Source organism: Rhipicephalus microplus, chromosome 5 (genome assembly GCF_043290135.1).
Source record: "Rhipicephalus microplus isolate Deutch F79 chromosome 5, USDA_Rmic, whole genome shotgun sequence".
Classification (NCBI taxonomy): Eukaryota; Metazoa; Arthropoda; class Arachnida; order Ixodida; family Ixodidae; genus Rhipicephalus; species Rhipicephalus microplus.
In genome coordinates this window covers 163532976-163555760 of record NC_134704.1, presented here as the reverse complement: position 1 = coordinate 163555760, position 22785 = coordinate 163532976, and positions in this window count along the sequence as shown.

Genomic DNA, 22785 nt, shown 5'->3' with positions numbered 1-22785 from the left:
GACACCCGTACTTGCTACAACTGCGGGCTACCTGGACACATCGCTAGGTACTGCTACCGTCGCCAGCAGCGAGCTCCACGATTCAACGTGTACACGCCCTATGTACCTGCTGGCAAGTCTCGACCATTTCAGGGCTCTTTCCAACAGCAACACGCAGCACGTGCTGACTCGCCTTGCTCCGACCTCAGCGTTACCCCACCACTCACACGCCAACAGCGATCCCCGTCTCCGCGTCGCCACTCGGGGACGCCACCACCACTGGGAAACTAACTGGTGTGACCAATGGGGGCGAGGCCGCAAAATCATCTTCCGCAAGACCCCCTTGTGTTGTAATGGTTGAGAACAAAGTGAGTGTTTTTGTAGACAATGTGAGTACTGTTGCACTAGTTGATACCAGTGCTGCCGTTTCCAAAATGCGCATGTCTTTTAAAAATCGCCTTGGGATGGAAGTAATGTTTGCTTGGAATCGGAGTGCTACGTTCCGCGGCGTAGGGGGAGAAACGTTGAGCCCGGTTGGAGTTTGTTCTGTTTTACTTTTTGTAGGAAATCAAACGTTTCGAGCTGAACTAACGGTGCTTGCACGAGCGACCCACGACGTCATTCTAGGTATAGATTTTTTGCGGGAATGTGGTGCAACTCTAGATTGTGGTAGTGGTGGGATTATTTTTCATCCCGTGTTGCCGTCTCTATTGACGAATCATACCGTTGATGACTGCTTGGAAGTGTTTTCCGTGTCTGAAGACGTCTGCTTGGCCCTGCATACCGCAATTTTTGCGCGTGTAAAGTCTTCGCGTTCTTGCGCGGGTTCTTACTACTGTTTAGCCGAGCCGAACTTCAGTAACGCACTTGAGAAAAACGTTATTGTGCCTCGTTGCCTCGTGCTCATCGTCGATAATTGTGCCGATTTGTGGACTGTGAACGTTTCCGCGCAGCCCATATATCTGCCTGCAAACATAAATTGGCAAGCTTTCAAGAGCAAAGTACTTTTACCATACAGTCACTCCAACTCTCGGTGGATGTGAAGAAACCCCACGCCAACTTGTACCCCAGCTATTCTGCCAGCATTAGCCGTATGATTAACAAGTCACTTCCATCAACTGAACGGTCGCTGCTGCAGGAGGTGATCGCACGCTACGCCTCAATCTTTGACTTTGCCCAAGACGAGACGTCTACCGTTACGCCACCGTCTTCACGTACGCAACACCGCATCTATACAGGCCAAGCACCACCAATACGCCAGAAGCCCTATCGTATACCACCTTCCGAAAGGAAAGTCATCACTGAGCAAGTTGAAGACATGCTAAAGAAGGGCGTCATACAAGAATCGTGTAGTCCATGGGCAGCTCCTGTCATTCTAGTCAGGAAAAAAGGGATAATTCATGGAGATCCTGCGTAGACTATCGTCGCCTAAATGCCATCACAAAAAAGACGTCTATCCTTTGCCACGTATAGATGACGCCGTGGACTGCCTGCATTCTGCCTCCTATTTTTCTTCTGTTGACTCGCGTTCTGGGTATTGGCAAATTCCTATGCATCCCTCAGATAAAGAGAAGACGGCCTTCGTAACACCATACGGTCTCTTTCTGTTTAATGTTATGCCCTTTGGTTTGTGCAATGCTCCAGCGACATTCGAGAGATTTGTGGATACAGTACTCCGTGGACTAAAATGGGAAATTTGCATGTGCTATTTATATGACGTGATTATCTACGGCAAGACTTTTCAAGAGCATAACCACCGCTTGTCGCTTGTGTTTGAATGCTTACGCGAAGCTGGCCTTGTTTTAAACTCAAAGAAGTGTCATTTTGGAGAACTTCAAGCCTTCATGTTAGGCTTTCTCGTGGATAAAGAAGGCGTGAGACCAGACCCACAGAAGACTGCAGTGGTTCGCAACTTTTAACAAACACGAACTGTGAAGGACCTGCGAAGTTTTCTGGGTCTGTGCTCATATTTCCGCCGATTTATTAAGAACTTCGCACAACTTGCCTCCCCACTGACGTCCCTTCTTCATGAAGACACACCGTACTTGTGGGATGAAAAATGTGAGGCTGTATTTCAACAGCTGAAGTTTTTATTGACTTCAGGACCCATCCTAAAGCATTTTGATTCTGATGCTTTGACTGAACTTCATACTGATGCTAGTGGGCAAGGTGTTGGTGCTGTGCTGGTCCAGCTCTACAACAGCCGTCAGCACGTCGTAGCATATGCCAGTCGGACACTGACCCGAGCAGAGAAGAACTACACTGTCACCGAGCTCGAGTTCTTAGCAGTCGTCTTCGCCATTCAGAAGTTCCGACCGTATTTACATGGCCGCGAGCTCACAATAGTGACCGATCACCACTCGCTATGCTGGCTTGTGGGACTTCGTGACCCGTCTGGCCGGCTAGCTCGTTGGGCGTTGCGCCTCCAAGAGTACAGCTTTTCTGTTACCTATAAGAGCGGACGATGTCACACAGATGCCGACTGCTTATCCCGTCTTCCTTCAGTACACACCAACGCTGACGACAATGACATTGATGACTATTTATTTTCTGTCTTGTCCGACTTCCCATATACCAGCAGCTTCAAACGTGAGCAGCAGTGCGACCCTACTCAGAAACCCTTGCTCGAAGCTGGATATAACTCCGTCGACAAGCACTTTAAAATTTCAAATGGCTTGCTGTATAGAAGAAACTATTCAGCCGATGGCCTCCCGTTGCTTTTAGTGGTGCCGGAAAGCCTGCGCCAGGTCGTCCTTCGTTCTGTGCACGATGACATAACATCCGGTCATCTCGTTTTCACACGTACGCTACATCGTCTACGTGAGAGGTTCTACAGGCCGAAAATGTGGAAGACCACAAAACAGTACGTCGCCAGCTGCGCTATAGGTCAGCGCCACAAGCGATCCATCACTGCCCCAGCAGGTTATTTGCAGCCCATTCCTCCACCGACATCCCTTTTTGAAAAAGTCGGCATCGACTTGCTCGGACCCCTTCCTAAGGCCCCATCGGGCCACCGATATGTTATAGTGTGCGTGGATTATTTAACGCGTTATACGGAAACGGACGCACTGACATCAGCCACAGCATCCGCTGTTTCTTCTTTTTTGTTACAACGGGTCATACTGCGTCACGGTGCTCCACGGGTTGTCATCAGTGACCGTGGACGACAATTTATCGCCGATGTGTTTGAAGAAATTTTGCGCCTATGTGGCTCCTCTTATCGCCACTCCATTCCTTACCATCCACAAAGTAACGGTCTCACTGAAAGAACAAATCGAACTCTCACGAATATGCTATCGATGTACGTTGATGCTGACCACAGGAACTGGGACGCCGTCTTACCGTTTGTTACTTACGCGTATAACACCGCCAAGCATGAAGTTACTGGACATTCGCCCTTCTATCTGCTTTACGCACGAAATCCACAGAGTTTTCTGGACACTCTATTACCTTTCTCGCATCAGGAAGATCTATCCATCGCTCAGACGTTGTGTCGCGCTGAAGAAGCACGTCAACTAGTGCGCCTTCGAACATTGTCTTCGCAAGAACACAGCAAGAGTCGCTACGATGCCAAGCATATCCCCGTAGATTTTTTTCCTGGTGACTACATGTGGCTGTGAACTCCTGTTCGTAGAAAATGATTGTACCGGAAGTTTCTAGCAAACTATTCCGGCCCATTCGTGATAGTCAGTCGTCTCAGTGACGTGAATTACGTTGTCGCGCGAGTCACATTCAATAACCGGCGTTCGCGCACTACGCAAATTGTTCACGTAGCCCGCCTTAAACAGTACCATCATAGGCCTATTTGACTCGCTCGGCGAGCTTCGTCTGCCGCCGGGGGAAATGAAACGAAGATGCGCGAGCCCACGGGGTGCGGAAGAAGAAGAAGAGTAGTGGAGCGGCGCTTGGACTGTGTGGTTGGGTGAAGCGTTCTAGGCCTGTCTCAGAAGTACGCTGCTCTTTCACAACGCCATTTCCCCTCATCTTTAAATAATCACAGTCACTCGTAACAATAGTATACAAGCAGTTAATCACCGACATAATGATAAAGAGATGTGTCTTGAATTTATGTTTCATTTTTAGCGGAATAAGTCCAGCAGACAATGCCTTTGTATTTTGTTCAGGAAATGTGCAATTTGGTAATGTAATGTCTGCTTTCCGTAATTCGTCCTCACTTTAGGCAATCGACGCTCAATATTCCTGAACTTATATCTGTCTGTACCAGTATAACTGTTTTCTTTAACGACATTATTATTAAACTAACAACCTATTGTAATTGGTGTCCGTAGTTGTTCCCCAAACTGACTTTCGTCTCATGATTATCATGATTTGGATGTGTAGTTTACCTTCATCTATTGAGGTCACGTGATACCAAGTTTAGTATATGCGGAGCTAGCGAAATGGCTGCGAGCACGCTGTGAGCGTGGTATGTTGTCATGTTCTTACATGATACGCATGTCAGGATTATCATGTTTGTACCAGTCATATATATTGTCATCCGTTGACGTCACGTAACACTGAATTCGGTATATGTGGAGCTAGCAAAACAGCCGCGAACGCATCACGAAGGGCCCGATATACTCCAATGTAGCGTTGACGCGTGCGCACACTGGGCACAGCGATGTTACGTTAGCAAAACGCGAGCACTCTAGTCTGACGCCAGGAGCGACCAGCGTCCATCGGAGCGGCCCGACGGCTACTGGCGTGAAATGCGACATGTTGCATTTCGCGCCGATGCGTTAGGGCCAAACCTCATAAGCGCGAAAATGCACGCGACAGCGACGAGCGACGCTATGAGCGACGAAACAGGGCGTTCGCGCGACGTGTCGCGTGCTCGTTTTCACGCGATCGCTCGGTTCTCCAGATTTGGAAACCATCGCTCATCGCCCGGAAGTGCTGGGCTCAAGCAGCCAATAGCGAAATACCGGAAAAGACAAAGACTACATAGGTGCACGTGACCCTGCCCAAGTCACGTATGCGCAACAAGAAATAACGCAGTGTTTATTACGCATGTGCATATATAAAGTGCTGTAAGGCAATAATAAATACTTTCCGTTTCATTACACAACAATATATCTTATTTCTAAATTGCATACGCCTCGCTACGCGGTTTTCTTGGTGCTAGTAGACGGCCTCATGCCAGCAACAGTGGAATTCGCTCGCCGAAGCCGTCGCATGAATGAGGTTTGTCAGCGCTAGTGACTGATCGCGCAAAGCCGATCTACGTCGTGTCGCTTGTCGCTGTCGCGTGCATTTTCGCGCTTATGAGCTTTAGCCTTTACTCATAAAACACTGTGTTTCCCTGTCTTCATGATGAGGGAAGACGCGCGGATACGCGCATGCGTCAAAGAAACGCAGCGCGGCGCGCGCCTACGAGTATATGGCAGGGCCAGCGTCTGGCGTGGCAACGCTGGCGTGACGCGACTAAATGAATGCTGGCGAGCACCCGCACCGCGTCACGTCAATATGTATTGGCGCCTTGATTGTGGCATGTAGTCATGTTATAACATGACACGCATCTCATGATTATCATGTGTGTACCAGTCACAGAACTCGGTCATCAATTGACGTCTGATTTGTGGGGTTTAACGTCCCAATATTGACGTCACGTAACACCACACTTGGCGTATGTGAAGCTAGCGAAACGGTGGTGAGCGCATCATGAGTGTGGCATGTAGTCATGTTGTTACATAACACGAACATCATGATTATCATGTTTGGATGTGTCATTTACCAATGTCGTCCTTTCGTATCGCTTAATACCGAGTTTGGTACATGTGAAGCTAGCGAAACAGCCGTGAGCTCATAATGAGCGTATCATGTTGCCATGTTGTTACGTGACCCGTATCTTATGTTTATCATGTTTGCACCAGTATCATACCTTTGTCATTCATTCACGTACCGTAATACCAAATTTGGTATATGTGAGGCTAGCAAAACAGCCGTGAGCGCAATATGAGCGTGGCATGTAGTCATGTTGTTACATGACACGCATGTCATGATTATCATGTTAGGGTCTGTCGCTTGCGTTCGCCATGGAATCATGTCAAACCACACCGGTTTCGCAACTTGCCATGTGAACTAAACCACCGCAAGAGCTGCAAAACCATGAAATGTAAATCATGACATTTATGACCGACCTGTCATGATTTTCCTGTTGTGACTAGTCAAATATGCTCTTCATACAGTTGTGTTATGCAGTACCTAGTTGGTATCAATACCATTATCTAAACGGCCAGAAGAACTAAAGGTCATAGGTGGCTAGATAGATAGATAGATAGATAGATAGATAGATAGATAGATAGATAGATAGATAGATAGATAGATAGATAGATAGATAGATAGATAGATAGATAGATAGATAGATAGATAGATAGATAGATAGATAGATAGATAGATAGATAGATAGATAGATAGATAGATAGATAGATAGATAGATAGATAGATAGATAGATAGATAGATAGATAGATAGATAGATAGATAGATAGATAGATAGATAGATAGATAGATAGATAGATAGATAGATAGATAGATAGATAGATAGATAGATAGATAGATAGATAGATAGATAGATAGATAGATAGATAGATAGATAGATAGATAGATAGATAGATAGATAGATAGATAGATAGATAGATAGATAGATAGATAGATATGCTCAAAGTCACCGAAGTTCGCTAAGAAATGCTTCACATTTGAAACAATTAGAGACTGCAACGAACTTCCCGAAGATAGCCCCGCCGTGGTAGTCTAGTGGCTGAGGTACTCGGCTGCTAACCCGCAGGTCGCTGGTTCGAGTCCCGGCTGCGGCGGCTGCATTTCTGATGGAGGCGGAAATGTTGTAGGCCCGTGTGCTCAGATTTGGGCGCACGTTAAAGAACCCCAGGAGGTCGAAATTTCCGGAGCCCTTCACTAAGGCGTCTCTCATAATCATATGCTGGTTTTAGGACGTTAAACCCCACATATCAATCAGTCAATCAACTTCCACAAGATATCGTAAACTTGAGTGACAACAGCACTTTTTTTCATCGTTGTGACATCGTGACATGCCTATTCACTTTTAGTACCTGTTCGCCACCTGTCATATTGTACTGAAATATTTTTGATTGCATGCTGTAATTATTATATGTTGTTTTATTTTCCAGAAGGTTTAAAGCGTCACCATTCACAGAAATGTTAGTAACCACATGCAATTTTGTGTGTAAACCCCCCTGCAGTAATGCCACTTAGGCGTTGCAGGAGCTCTGTAAGTAAAATAAATAAATGAGCTGGCACGGCCGGACTAGGAGAGCAGCACGTGCGCACTCTCTTACTGCCTGCGCTTCGTGTTTTTAGTTCCCACCTTTCACCACCGCTAGTCATGGCACTGCGGCCCAACCCTCGCTAAACCTTGCTAAAACCAAGGAGGCTACGCCTAGCGAGTTTAACATGGCGAACATTTCTGGTCAGATCGTGCTCAAAGCGAGTCCTTCTGTTAATAGTATTGTTTAGTAGGCATCAAATTCAGGCAAACTTTATCGAATATTAAGTCACCGATACTCGTCGCTGTAGGTTATTTCATCAGAAACAGCTATTAATTTTATTTATTATTAACGTGCGCGGACTTCCTCGTCAATTAAAAAGAGCGCGTGGCGCTCCTCTCGTCGAGCCGTGGAGGTGGCTACTACTACTACTACTATTACATACATCGCGGACGCAAGACCAACGGCGTAAGGAGCTTCGTCCATAAAAACTATGGACCATCTCTCTGAAGGAAACCCTGATAGGATGCGAAGCAGCAGTGGTACGCACGGCGTTGACCCGGTTGAAACGCACGTCAAAGGGGGTGCTAGAAGAACGGTCTGAAGCGAAACTCGGTGTAACATTTACTCGAGTAAATGTTTGTTTGAAACGCAAAGACACGGGAGGCGGGACGCGTTGAAGATGCTTGATCTCGGCTTCCTTGGATCGCGTCTCGTCGGTGTCATCCGCGCGCCGTCTGTATTCTCGAACGCCATCATTGTTCTTGACTTGCCCCTCGGCGGTGTCGCTGGTCTTCCACAGCCGACGCTTGCGTTCAGCTTCCCTGGCCGTGCCTCGTCAGTGTTGACGTCAACATTAGCGAACGCGATCGGCTTCGCTAACCCTCGCAACGCCGGCGACAGCCGGTAAAGGTACGCACACACTATTGGAAGCATTCCGCGACGGCGTCTCATCCGTCGGCGCGACCGCGCGGGATTCAGCCGCGCGCTGTCCGTGTTGTCGGTGCCGTGAGATTCTGCGGCTCGCGGCTTCTTCTCTTTGTCATATGGAGAGAGGTGGCGCGGATGAGATGATGGCCAAGTGAGGAGTGGGCTCGAGTGTTGCAAGCGGTGGAGAGGGTGAAGTGAGGGAGATGACACACGGTGACAGGTTAGGGAGAGTGTGACGTCAAAGCTCGCGAACTGCGAGGGCACGCGTGACCTACTTGGCACCACCCCAACACCTGCGGTCAGCGGAGCGCGGGGCGGACGGAGGGACAGCGTTGCACAGGCTCGTGAAAGAGCTGCTTCGCATCTAATAACCGAAGTCGGAAGGGTTTCTCAGAAACCCTTCCTGTTAAACTGGTTTTTGTTATTGATAAGCAGCATCGTTTGCCGTCTATAACGACGCAACTGCGCGCCATCAAACGTGCATAGGTGCCTCGATTAACTATTTTTCCCGAGCTTCTGCGGAAGGCATCGAGTAACTCTTAACTAAGGGCAGCCAAAAAAATCCCGTCACATTTGAAGTCACAATGACACGTTTAAATTGCAAGCATTCATATTCTCCTACCTTGCCGATTCGTTTCCAGCTTGGCACTCCTAAAACTTGTTCTGGAGAATAGATGCCAGCCCGTACGAGTCCTTTGCGCGCTGTTGATCTGAGGTAATTGACTCCCGATGTGGACAGGAAGTCGCTGATGACCACTACACGTGGCTTCAGTGATAGAATCTCTAGCTTGAGTGGTTGTAGAATCAAGTGTGGGTCTCCGAAGTTCGTAGACAATTTGCATACAAGTGTGCTGCCTGATGGCCTCAGGAATCCCTCTCTGACACATACTGCCTTGTATTCATCGATATCTATCTCCGGCGGCGAAGGATAGACTTGGCTGGCCGTCGTATACTTCGCCCGTTGTTTTAACAGCGCCCGGCGATGGTCATTGGTCTGTAGCCAGCCCAAACCCATTTTAAGCCTCTGAAAAGGAGCACCCTCGATGGACGACGTCCTAGCCAGAGCGGCTTGGCTCCAGACAGATGTGTTTCCGAACTGTGCAGTCATTGAACAGCCCCTGGCCACGTAGGCGAAGTCTTCGGGTGAAGCAGGGGGCAACAATGGGGACTTCGTGGCTGCCATTTCATCTACGGGAATGTCGTAAAGGTGCTGCAGTTTGCAGATTCCAATAGCGGCTCCGGAGACGTCACTGTCCGCGGGCCACCACTCTCGGGAGGAAGGCGAAAGGAAAGCGTTGGAAACATTCCCAAGATAGGTGTGTGATACGACGGATACGCTGAGGGCACCGGACGAGGTGAAGTTGAAGAGTCTGCTGACGAAGAGGAACGTTGCTACGGCGCTGTGTTGGGCTCTCAGTGGCTCGTTTTTCCTGAATGCCTCGAAGTGGCTTCTGACAGCGGCTAGCTTGCGCTCCTGCAGCAAGACGTAGAAGTGGCCATCTTCGAGCGCGATCTGTTCGGTGCCTATGGACTCCTGCATGTCTTCGGTTGCCGTAAAGAGATCCGAAGCGCATGATGTAACGTGTGAATAAAACACTATGAAAACGAGACTTCTAAACGCTGACCACATCATTTCTTCTTCGGTTATCTGTTCATGGGTCACACCCACTATGGTTAACTGAACGAGCTTCTAGTGAAAAAAAAATGGCGTTTCGTACGAGTACGAAGAACACGAGTTCATGGGTGTAGTAATTCAAGGGGACAGAATAACGTACCGTATAATTGATCTGAATCGCCCAGTATCGCACAAGCGTCCGGGGCAAAAATCTGAAATTCATACGTTAAGCGTCCGTCTATCCATCTAGTCGACACTCCTACTACCACCATCTCGTATCTTTAAATCTCATAATGACATCTTAGTTTTGGGAGCTTAACCTCCAGATGATAATAATAATAATAAAATTTATAGCTATTATCATTTTATTATTATTATTATTATTATTATTATTATTATTATTATTATTATTATTATTATTATTATTATTATTATTATTATTATTATTATTATTATTATTATTATTATTATTATTATTATTATTATTATTATTATTATTATTATTATTATTATTATTATTAGTGTGAGATAGCCTCTATTGGAAATTATATTTATATTTGTGCAACGTGTACTGGACCCGCTGAATATAGGCCACAGCGATGTAACTTCTACTTGTGTTAATTTATACCCAATCGATAATCAATTTGAGGATATTTTTCCTAATATTACAAAGTTACTTACCGATCATACTTTAGATGGTTTGTTGCAAGTGAATCTGCAGAGCATCAGCATAAACGTTATTATTGCCACATATACATCACAGAGTGACGAAAGGTCAGGTAGCCCGAATTCAAGTTTGTCATTTTCCCTTCGACTGCCTAATTTCGCACCGGTTTTTGTGGTTGATTTTTTGGAAGTGGTGCCCGCCGTAAGATAGTTAACCGCGGCAATTAGATCACTCGTTAAAATCACAGGTTCCCATCTTCCTGCGTTGCACTTTCTGCTGGTGCTGGCTATCACATAATAAAGGCGTTAATTCTTGCACTTGTGGTCATGTATTTGAGAAATGTTCGATTAGTTTGGGTGTCTGGGCATACAAGGTTGCCGATTCTTTAGCGAGGTCGTGAATAAGTTGGTCAATTTTACCGTACCTTCCATCACGTGGCGGCTGCGCGATTTGCCGATACAGCACTGATTAATTCCACCGAATATTGGCACTTGTTTTATTCCTGCTGGACATCACTTTCAAGCCCGTAAACTGGAAGCGACAATAACGAGGCTGCCCTGCAGGGTGCCGTGACTAAACTTCTACCGACACCGGTCCCACCGGTCTGGTCCGGCACCTTCTCCGTCGTGCACGATCTGTGGTGAGATGGAAATTATTGATCATTTCTTTTTGACCTGCAGGTCGTTGACTGCTGCACGACAAACCCTCTTACAAATGCATTTAAGTAATCTTTGAATGGATTTACCTGTGCCTGTCATTTTCTCTTTTCTGGGCTTTCCAATGCAATGGTACGCTTGGCTGTGTGAAATCATCTCAGTGCAACACATTGGTCAACTAGTTAATCCATATTAATATACTTCTCTGCCAAGATGCGTAATTTTAAAGAAAGATTTTGATTTATTTATTGGTTTATTACTCACAAAAAAGAGCATAGCTTTTTATACATTTCGCCGAGCGCCAAAATATCAACAAATTTTGTCATTTTATTATATAACCTACCTTATTTTGAAGTTCAGTAATATTGAAGCCTTATCAATGATGGCATCAGCTCCACTTTATCGGCGGTGTTTACGAAGAGGATGTGGTGAGAAGAGAAGCTGGCTGCTTTTTTCTTCTTTTGTGAACTCTAGTCGAAGACGTCAGCTGGGGCAGGAGGAAGGGGAGGGGGGGGTTGTGGTGAGGCTTCGTTTCTCCTAGTGGAGTACCCTGTGCCCGCCTGATCTTCGGAACATACTGGAAATCGACAGCTGAATACCACGCCTTCCCGCAATGACCACATTGAGAACTTTTAATACGTTGAAGGGAGCGATAAAATGACAAAAATCACAAGGTGCCTTGATTTCTGTCAATTGAGTTGTGCCCACAATCATGTGGTAATTTTACTGTTGTCAAGGTTGCGTCCGGATGGCGTGAAACCCGATTTTCAACTGACTTTGTTGTGCTCTCCTCGCCCTCCCCTTAGCCGCGTGGTGAGGAAACTCAGTATAGGCGAGAGAGAGCCGGTTAGGAGAGGACACGCAAGCAAATGGGCGTCCCTCCGATGGTGGGGAAGCATCGTCATTTCCTGCTCCCCCCCCCCCGCCTCGCCTGATATCTGAACGCAGATCTCTCGCATAAGCTGCCCCCTCCTTCAGAAAATCCTGTATCCGCCCCTGAGCTTTATACATTTTCGAAGATACAAAATGCATTTGTGATCTACCTCAATCAAGCCGGATATATATATATATATATATATATATATATATATATATATATATATATATATATATATATATTGTAATGAATTACTGAATCTGAATAACGGACGCTCTGCTGGCAATGAAGAAGACGACGATGATCGGTGGCTGCAGTAGTAGCTCGCGCACGCCGTTCGCCATTAGCCAGACCTGCCTATTAAAGCTCATTTTGCCGAGCTGCGTCTGGACCTTTCTCGACGTACAACACCTCTATTTTAAGTGGTGGAGGAGCCGGGGTTCCCATCAACCTGGAACTTCGCAATCGGACGCTACCCTCACCGTTCACCATGACTGCCCCTGGCCCTTCTCAAGCTGCCTTACCAACGACAGTCTACTGTACTGGCGTGCCTCGGCAACGCGACCCACCAATTTTTCGCGGCAACGACGAACAAGACGTCGAGGACTGGCTCGTCGAGTACGAAATCGTAAGCGCTTCCAACAAGTGGAACGCCTGCGACCAGCTCACAAACGTGCGCTTTTACCTCGATGATGTGGCCAGCCTCTGGTTCAAGAACCACGAAGGCGAAATCACCAACTGGTCCGCCTTCAAGACCACCATCGCCGCGGTCTTCGGTCGTCCCGCCGTGCGCCGGCTTCGCGCGGAACAGCGTCTCCGTAGTCGAATCCAGCGCAGGGACGAGACCTTTACAAGTTACATTGAAGATGTCTTGTCTCTTTGCAAGCGCGTCGATGAATCTCTAACCGAACGCCACAAAATCAAGCAAATCATCAAAGGAGTTGACGACGATACCTTCCAGATGCTCGTCGCTCGGAATCCACAGACCATCATCGATGTTGTCCAGCTCTGTCAGGAGTACGACGAGTTGCGTAAGCAGCGTGTCTCGACGCGCAGGGCCGCTGAAGATACGGCTGAAGTTTCCGCCCTCGTGCACGATGTCACTGCTGATCACACCGTCTTACTGCCCCACATCAAACAGTTCATTCGTGAAGAAGTTGCGCGTCAGCTTTCTCTTGTGGCCGAAGCATCCGCGCCAGTGACATCGTTAGACCCACGTCTACGCCAGGTCATTGAGACACAGGTCACGCAGGCACTGCCTCCATCGCCATCTGTCCCTACGCCGCTGACCTACGCTGCCGTCGTTGCTAGACTCCCAGCCCCATCTGTCTCTGGCGCATACAGGGGCACCGGGTCCTCCTACCCTACGACGCTGCCTACATACACGGCACCCCATCCCATTTCGCCCCCTGCACCTTCTGTCGTTAACCCATGGCGCACCTTGGATAATCGGCCCATATGTTTCGCATGCGGTTTCGTGGGGCATATAGCACGCTACTGTCGCCGTCGTAACTTCCAACCTCCAGACCACGGGAATTCTGCAAATTACCAGGCTGCCAAGAATCCCCGGCGACCATCTTCTCCTATCACCGACTCATTGTCCCCACGACGCCCTGTCGATTCTCGCCGGTCATTACCACCCCGTCGCCGATCGGTCTCCCCGATGCTTCGGCGCATGAGCCCCGCTCGAGAGGAAAACTGACAGCCACAGTTCCGGAGGCAAGAACTGCGTCGTCGTCGAACTTTCTAAGACCTCCTCTTTGTCCGACCAACGAAATTGATGTGCTAGTAGAAGGTGTTGCTGTACGTGCACTTGTCGACACAGGCGCCGTCGTTTCTGTAATTAGTGAAAAACTGTGTCGCGATTTGAGAAAAGTTACAACGCCGCTTACGAATCTTGCTCTGCGTACAGCCACCTCCCATTTCATCGCGCCGACAGCTCAGTGCACAGCACGCGTTTTTATTCAAGATGTTTCGTACGCCGTCAACTTTGTTGTTCTCCCACGTTCATCTTACGACGTCATACTAGGATGGGATTTCCTTTCTACCCATCAGGCCCTCATCGACTGCGCTCGTGCTGAACTCACGTTGACGAATCCGTGCCTTGATATCGACCACCACAGTCCCTCCAAAGTGTTTGCCGCAGCTGACGTCCGCATCGCGCCGTTGTCCGCCGTCCTAGTGCCTGTGTTTCCTCCTGCTGCCGCTAACTCGACGCTCCTGTTCCAGCCAACTATAGCTAGTGTGCAACACCGAACCATCGTCCTCCCGTTTGCCGTCATCAACTTTTCCAATGGTTCGGCGGTACTTTATGCGTGCAACGTTTCTGCATGTCCGTACATCCTGCTACGCGGCGAGTGTCTGGGAAGCCTCGAGACCTTAAATTGTATTTTCGAAGACCCGATCTATCCATACAAGCCATTTTTACCGACTTGTGTTATTACACCCGCAACGGACGCTAATGAACCTATAGATGTATTCCGCAAGTCCATTGATTGTAACCTCACCCCTGGGCAGCAGGAACAGCTGATCAAGCTCCTACAGCGTTTTCGAGCCTCGTTTGACGACAATCAGCCTTCCTTAGGTCGAGCGTCATCTGTTGTTCACCGTATAGACACCGGTCAAGAGACGCCAATACGGCAGCGTCCATATCGTGTGTCGACTACCGAACGCCGTGCCATCAATGAACAGGTCGACGATATGCGGACACGTGGCATAATCGAACCGTCAAGCAGTCCCTGGGCCTCTCCAGTTGTGTTGGTGAAGAAGAAGGACGGATCCATCAGGTTTTGCGTGGACTACCGGCGTCTCAACTGAATCACGCGCAAGGATGTCTATCCGCTGCCACGCATTGACGATGCCTTGGACTGCCTACAGGGAGCCGAATTTTTCTCTTCTTTAGATCTGCGCTCTGGATACAGGCAGGTACCCATGGCAGAGGCCGATCGTGAAAAAACTGCTTTCATCACGCCCGACGGGCTTTACGAATTCACAGTCATGCCCTTCGGCCTCTGCAATGCACCAGCTACTTTCGAGCGGATGATGGACTCTATCCTTCGAGGCCTCAAATGGAACGTTTGCCTTTGTTATTTAGATGACATTGTCGTCTTTTCAACCGATTTCGCAACCCATTTAACCCGCCTCGAGAAAGTCCTCGCGTGTATTTCTGCCGCGGGGCTGCAACTGAATCTGAAGAAGTGCCATTTCGCTGCTCGAAAGCTTACGATCCTTGGCCACGTGGTTTCAAAAGACGGCATTCTTCCTGACCCTGCCAAACTTACAGCCGTTTCAGCGTTTCCCAAACCGACCACCATGAAAGAGCTCCGAAGCTTCATAGGCCTTTGCTCTTACTTCCGGCGCTTCGTCCGCAATTTCGCGACGATCATCGCTCCTTTGACCAAGCTCCTCGCCGGCTCTAGAGACCTTTCCGCCTGGTCTGCCACCTGTGACGATTCTTTCAATGAATCGCCGAAACCAACTATTCAGTCACTGAAAAGGAATGTCTCGCCATTATTTGGGCGATAGAGAAATTTCGACCTTACGTGTACGGGCGCCCTTTTGACGTCGTGACTGACCACCACGCCCTCTGCTGGTTGTCGTCACTGAAGGATCCAAGCGGTCGCCTCGCCCGATGGGCATTACGCCTCCAAGAATATAATATTCGCGTGGTCTATCGCTCCGGCCGGAAACATTCGGACGCAGACGCCCTATCCCGTTCGCCGCTACCCCCTGACCCGGACTGCTGCGAAAGTCTAACCTGTGATGCCACTGCCGTCACCATCGCCGAGATGCCATCTGAGCAACGCAAGGACCCTTGGGTTGCTTCGATTCTAGACATCCTGACTGGGCACACGGCTTCCCCCCCCCCCCCCCCTTCTCGCACATTGCGTCGGCAAGTCGAGCACTTCGCCACTCGCGACGACGTGCTGTACCGACGCAACTACGCACCCGGTGCACGTCAGTGGCTACTCGTGATTCCACGTCATCTGCGATCCGAAATTTGTTCCACGTTTCATGATGACCCCCAATGTGGCCACGCAGGTTTCTTGAAGACTTATTCTCGCATACGTCTCCGATATTACTGGCGTGGCATGTACCGTTTTATACGACAATACGTTCGGGCCTGCTCGACGTGCCAGAGACGAAAAACTCCCCCTTGTCACGCCAGCGGTACCTTGCTACCCTTACCATGCCCGTCCCGACCATTCGACCGCGTCGGCATCGATATCTACGGTCCCCTTCCCAACACCGCTGACGGTAACCGCTGGATCATAGTTGCCATCGACCATTCATTTCATTTTCATTTATTTATACTGTTAGCCCAGAAGTAGGCCGTTACAGGGTGGAAGTACAAACAATTATTTGCAAAAAGAAGTACCGTACAGGTCTCGAGATAATTTCTCGGTATTATTGTGACCAGCAACTCGAAGTTATACATAACATACATAAATGGAACACACATGCGATGCAATACATACGCGCAGAGCAGCACATGACGCATTTGAGGCGGCACTTTTGCACCGCGCTGAAGATTTGAAAGACAACTACTGCAGAAACATGCAACCAACAAAAAGTACACACACCATCTCACGCGGTATGCCGAAACTTCATCCCTTCCCTCGTCTACAGCAAAGGACGTTGCGACTTTCGCTCTTCACAACATCGTATTACGGCATGGAGCACCTCGGGAGTTACTGAGTGATCGTGGTCGCGCATTCTTGTCAGACGTCATCACAGCATTGCTGCGTGAGTGCCACGTCGTTCACCGCACTACAAGCGCCTATCATCCCCAGACCAATGGAATGACAGAGCGCTTCAACCGCACCCTTGGTGACATGCTGTCTATGTATATCTCGTCAGACCACTCCTATTGGGACCGAGTGCTCCCGTTTATCACGTTCGCTTATAATACCGCCATTCAAAGCACTACTGGGTTCTCTCCTTTTTTCCTCCTTTACGGACGCGAATCTTCTTGCACTATGGACACCATCCTTTCGTACAAACCTGACTCCTCATAGTCCACGACTTTGTCTCAAGCCGCTACATACGCTGAATAATGCCGCCAACTGGCAAGATCATTCACAACTCAAGACCAAGAACGCCAAAAACACCACCATGACGCATCAAATAACACTACTTCCTACGATCCAGGTTCACTCGTCTGGCTGCATGTCCCTTCGGCTACACCTGGCCTTTCTACCAAGTTGGTCCCCAAGTATCACGGCCCATATCGTGTGCTACAAAAAACGTCACCGGTGAATTATCTCATCGAGCCACTGGAACCATCTTCTGACCAACGTCGTCGTGGCCAGGAAATTGTCCACGTCTCGAGACTTAAGCCCTGCTACGACCCTCCCGTGTTTACTTGTCCATAGGTCGCCAGGATGGCTCCTTATTTCGCGGGGAGTAATTGTAATGAATTAATGGATCTGAATAACCGACGCTCTGCTGGCAATGAAGAAGACGACGATGATCGGTGGCTGCAGTAGTAGCTCGCGCACGCTGTTCTCCGTTAGCCAGACCTGCCTGTTAAAGCTCATTTTGCCAAGCTGCGTCTGGACCTTTCTCGACGTACAACACCTCTATTTTAATATATATATATATATATATATATATATATATATATATATATATATACATACAGTGCAGACCACTTATAACGTAACCGCTTTTTGCGCGGGACCGGTTATAACGTGGGGTTTTTTGACCACCGATATGTCGCCCATAGAACTCAATGTATAGGCTGACCGTTTATTGCGTAGGCGCGCGAAGGAGAATACCGGTTATAGCGCGGAGTTTTTAGGCGTACGACCATAATATCGGCGAACGGAGCACGGTCGGCACGGTTTCCCAGCGGCAACGTTGGGAGTGTGGGCGGGAGGGTGCACGTGGAGACCGCCGCGAAATGTGAAGCATTGCGAATGAGAAGAGGGGGTACAGTAGGGAGGGAGTCAGGGAGACCTTGGAAGGACGGAGCGTGTTTTCGTCACCGTGGCGACCGTGGCAGTAGAGAGGCTGGAACTTTTTTTCGCGTTCTAGCCTCTGTAGTGGCAGCGTCCAATCCGGGTGCGCGCTGCGCGGAGTGGGGGAGAGAAGCGGTAGCATGCTTTTTGTTTTCCTCAACCTCCTTATTTTGCCTCGTTGAATTTGCTGTGTGTGCTTCGCCGTGTCGTTGCCGTCTGAGAGCCCAAAGCACGTGTGTTGCGTAGCTCCTGTCGCCATGGCGTCGGCGGCGTCTTCAAGCGGTGTGAAAAAACGCCGTGCCTTATCGCTGGAGAATAAGGAATGCGTCATAAGGGAGATTGAGAGTGGCCTGAAGAAGGCGTTGGTGGCGGCGAAATACGGCGTGAAATCGCTTCAGCTTAAGCTTTGTGGAGGACGAAATTGTCCGCAGCGATGTTCGCAAGCATCGCTAGACGAAAATAATGGCGTTCTTCCACTGATGCCGGACTTGAGAACTTTGTTTCCGTGCGATGTTGTGATTGAGTTAGATGTGTCTGCGAGTGAAAAGTGTAGTAAATTGCTTTTGAAAGGTGGGTTGCCTTTTTGACATAGGCAAAGGCCGAAAAAAGCATGCTTTGGTTATAACGCCAAATATATATATATATATATATATATATATATATATATATAGAGAGAGAGAGAGAGAGAGAGAGAGGGGGGGGGGGAGAGAGAGGGAGAGAGAGAGAAAGTTTCATCAGTGCGCTCACACTTTGATATAAATTTGTGTACACAGTGGTTACACGACGCGTTTTCTAAGATACCACGCAATTCAATCACACTTTAAGAGGCTGAGGAATAGCGCCCTTAGCCCGATTTCTACGTCCAATATGCGACGCTCGTCTTGAAATCACCTCTTTTTCTCTGATTATACTTTGGCGGTTAACATCTACAGATACCACAATAGTTTGTTGAATAAATTTATCATGGATGTTAGTCGTCGGGATGGAGATGTACCAAGCGTCAACGAAGGTACATCCTCGTTGAACGGGGCCAAACACCAATAACACATTCGGCAAACCCTCCTTTATAAATGTACAGTAAACATTTATATATTTTTGTAAAGTCGCGTTTTACTTTCGTGTTATATGCCGATTCCCATGATGGGGTGACGAACCATGAATTTTCAACGAATGATTGCTGTTATATTTTTTCATAAGGAGTGTTACACTTTCTTGCATATATTCAGGCTTGTGTGTATTATAATTTGCCTTGTTTGCTAATAGTCCGAACACTGTGTCTGAAGCGCGCAAATAATAATAATATTGCTATTGTTATATCACTGTTACAAACTTATTATCAACTTTGCAAGCCTTTTCTTTAAAAATATATAATTTTTGGTGTTAGGAGCGTACTACGTTGTTTACACTCATTGTATTTGTATTAAAATTTGACGTGTTTGCGCAGGGCACGCAGGCACCCGCACAAATACGTCAATGCTAAACGGTGTAAAAAAATTATCTTATTAAAGAATTAAATGTGGGTGATTATAACGTTAAACTATCCCTTGTTGCTTCCTTTTGCAATGGTCGTTAGCTGTGTATTGAATTGAGTTTATTGTGCAACAAGGTAGCGAGGAGACCAGGCGAGAAAGCTGCAATAAGCCGCTTGAGGGGACGCTTGGGGGAATATTAGCGTAAACAGTCTGTCGTGCACACAGCACCAGCTTGTCACGCGAGTCAACAAATGGCGCAAAAATGATCCATCACATAGTGACCACTTCTGCACAACCACGTAAAAAATAGGAGAATAAACTATTTTCGATATGTCATATTGTTTGCCATTGGTTCTTCGGCATTTAAAGTTTTCTGTGTGCCACAAAATTGCCTGTTTGTTACATGACGCCACGAAGCAGGAGAGCATCTTGTAATTCGAGTAGGCTAGCTGTCAATCACATAAGCAGTGGCTACTTATAGAAGCTGGCGAGATGGATTATGAGTATTATAAAATCTTTCCACTTGCAGCATAACGGTGTATAGTATTTTGTGCGCATATACATCTCTGCGAGCTCATACTTGCTGACAGAAAGAGGAATAGAGCACAATAAGCAGCGCTGCACGTGTGTGCTTTTTCGCTGTCCGAGATGTATTTTGAGCTGTAAAAAACAATTCAAGCTGAGTGAAAACCAACTAGACAAAATTTTGATCTCCATAGTGGTAAAAACCACATTATTTGACCTTCTCTCTAGTCCGGTGGGTCAAGTTGAAGCTAAGCTTCCTACTGAGCTCGAGTCCACTGCTTTATTCGTTGCCACATTGCAAGCTGCCGCTATGGCTCCGAGCTACTATAAGCAAGGCTGATTAGGTTTATTAGGGACTAAATCGGAAACAATTTTCGGTGTTTCAGTACAGAAGAACTTAAACATCGAAAACGATTCGTCCCACTCATCCACTCGCAACAGTTTTGAAAGAGCAGCGGTGATGATATATTCTTTTCCAAGAAAATTATTTTCCGGAAGTAGCAAATGCTTTTTTTTTTTTGCATCCGCAACTGCATCAACAAGTCACAGCAGAATAAAAGCATAAACAAGTGATGTAATATTATAGGGCCCTTGTTCAGCGTTTGCCTGCTATACGGCACAAGATATGAGAGCGTCGCATATGCGACCCGCACCGCGAAGAGCCTAGAAGGAAAATTATCACAGCGGAAATGTTGGCAAAGTTTTACTACGTTGTAACATAGCCTCGCGACATTTTCTTCCTCCCGTAAAAATATTATTGAGTCATTACTGTCGTAACTTAAAGACGCCAGGCCTGCGCGGTAGGTGCAGCACAGTCACAGCGAAAGCTGGAAGAGCGGCCCTACAGAGCCTTTTCAAAACACTATGTTGTTGTTGTTGTTGTTTCCCTGTGCAAATGGCTCGTACCCAAAGAAGGGGATTGGCCGATTATAAGGTGAATTTGCCCTAAACTTTCAGCAATGCGTCATTCCTACAAATTTTTTGTAACCTAATTTTGATTTGAAATACCGATATCAAGTATGCAGAAAAAAAAAGAAGAAAAATAGTGAGACAGTAATTTAGCAAGAAAATCGTTTAGTCGCAGTGATGTATTCTTGAACGGCGAATAAAACATCCCTGTGGCTGAAACCCAGTGCGGAGGCTCCAAATGAAAGAAGATCAGGTTGTGATAGTTGCAAGCCCAGTCTTTGAAGAGGTGGCGCTAGTATGCTTTGCCTGAATAAATCGAAACGGCGACAATGTAATAAAAAATGACTGATCGTTTCCTCTTGATTACAGCCAATGCACATAGGGGAATTCAATATGCCTGATCTATGCAACTAAAAATTGAGGGAGGTAACGCGGCAATGAACTTTCGTGATGACAACTTCCATCATCCTTGAATTAGTCAGTTCACTACGCCAGGGAAATAACAAGTGTTTGTACTCTGGAGAAGCCGTCAATGCAGGGTCAGATGAATTTTACTTGATTTTAAGTGTGCGAAATCGCGCCACCGTAATGTACACTGTATGAGGGAAAATAGGAATAATTGGTGTCGAAAGGGATGCCTTCGCAAGAAAATCAGCTGCTTCGTTTAACAACAAACCTTTTTGCCCTTGTGTCCAGATTAAATAAATACTTCGGAGATGACAGGGAATCAATGATTTAAAAAGTTTCACTATAGGTGAGTGACCAGATGCGGACAGAGAAGAGCACACTGATAATGAATCAGTTATGACAGCTACGACTGTAATGGAAACTTTTACCTTTCGCAAAGCTAACATTATTGCCATGAATTCAGCCAGAAAGACAGGAAGAAAATTCGGTAAGCGAAGTGAAAATGACGAATCAAGTACTGGGCAATATATTCCAACGCCTGATTTTTCATGTCATTGAGATGCATCCGTTGCTATAATGATATTTGTTGGCAGAGTACTTAAATGGTCCTGCAATAAACCATTTAAAATGCCTGTAGGTAATCGCTTAGCGTGAGTTGGGAAGATACCATGGTAAACAATTTCTGAAGAACTTTGTTGCTCAGTTAAAGGAATCAGATCACGAACGTGTACATTTAGAGGCTCAAGTAACGATTGAACAAATACGATTTGTGGTTTGTGAAATCTGGCCCAATGCACGGAGAAGAATAGGTCAGGATTCGAAATAAAAAAAAATTTTTCAGGGTTAAACGGTGCTTCATATAGTCGTAAAAAGGTCTGCACAGTAAGAATGTTAAAGCGACACAATAAGGTTGGTATTCGTGCTTCAATGTATAACACTGCATTTGCAGTATACTTTGGAAGTCCTAAGCAGAGCCGTAAAGCCTCTCTTTCCAACAGAACGAGCAGCCGAAGTTTGTAGGCTGGCGCACCAGAAAAAAGAATGCAGCCAAACTCCAACACAGGTCGGACATACATTTTATATATAATCAAAAGTGCCTTTCTTCTCATACCTGATCTACAATTGCTCAACACTAATTGGGTGACTACTGCAAGCACACTTGCTTGGTACCCACTAGGGCATTATTAATAAACTTTTGCGGAATTAGGCCGGCATTCGCTATGCTATTTCTGTCATTCTTCTGAGGATGATGATGATGAATTACATTTATTATAAAAGAGAGAGGTACGGGGCCAAAGCATGGCCCCGCTACATGGTCGGCGTCCTTAGTCCGGGACACCGCATGACGAGGCCCCTACTCACGCCCGTCTCACCACAGCCCGTTGAGACTCTAGTGATGAGCAGTTGAGGAGGGCAGTCTCCCATGCCTCTCGGGAAAGGGTAGGGGAAGGGGGTAGGTGGGGATTTTTCGGACATGCCCATACCACGTGGAAGATATCACACGTCTCCCCACAGTGTGGGCACCGCCCATCTGTGTTCGCA